This window comes from Brassica oleracea, chromosome C7 (genome assembly GCF_000695525.1).
Source record: "Brassica oleracea var. oleracea cultivar TO1000 chromosome C7, BOL, whole genome shotgun sequence".
Lineage (NCBI taxonomy): Eukaryota > Viridiplantae > Streptophyta > Magnoliopsida > Brassicales > Brassicaceae > Brassica > Brassica oleracea.
Window position 1 is genome coordinate 20041723 of NC_027754.1, and position 578 is coordinate 20042300.

Sequence of the window (578 nt, forward strand, 5' to 3'; positions counted from 1 at the left end):
GACATTTCCCCCTGAACTTCTCCACATTCGCATTCGCATTGATTTCAATGCCTTTGTTCTTGAAGTTTTTTCTAGAAGCCTTCATGGCTGCAGCAGTTTTGGAAGGCTTGGCAGGAGAATGGGCGTGGGCCTTTCCTTTGCCTTTGTGCTCAGCCATGTTGACACTGTGCTCCTTAGCAGTGACCTTGTCAGCAATTCGGTTTCTGGATTCCATCTGAAGCCTCATGATGAGCTCCTCGAGCCCCATCTTCTTCTTCTTGTGCTTCAAGTAGTTCTTGAAATCCGCATAGCTTGGAGGAAGCTTTTCAATGAAGCTGAGAGTTGGGAATGTCTCGCAGATGGACATTCCTTCAGCAGCGATTTCATGGCAAATGAGCTGAAGCGCTTCCACCTGATCCATGACGGGTTTTGAATCCACCATTTTGAAGTCGTGGATTTTTGAGACCACATACTTCTGGCAGCCAGCGTCCTCACCTCTGTACTTCTTGTCCAGTGATCTCCATAGCTCTTTCGCCGTGGGGGATCTCACAGTAGACACGGTACAATGGGTCAATGAGACGACCCAAAATGTAACCTTT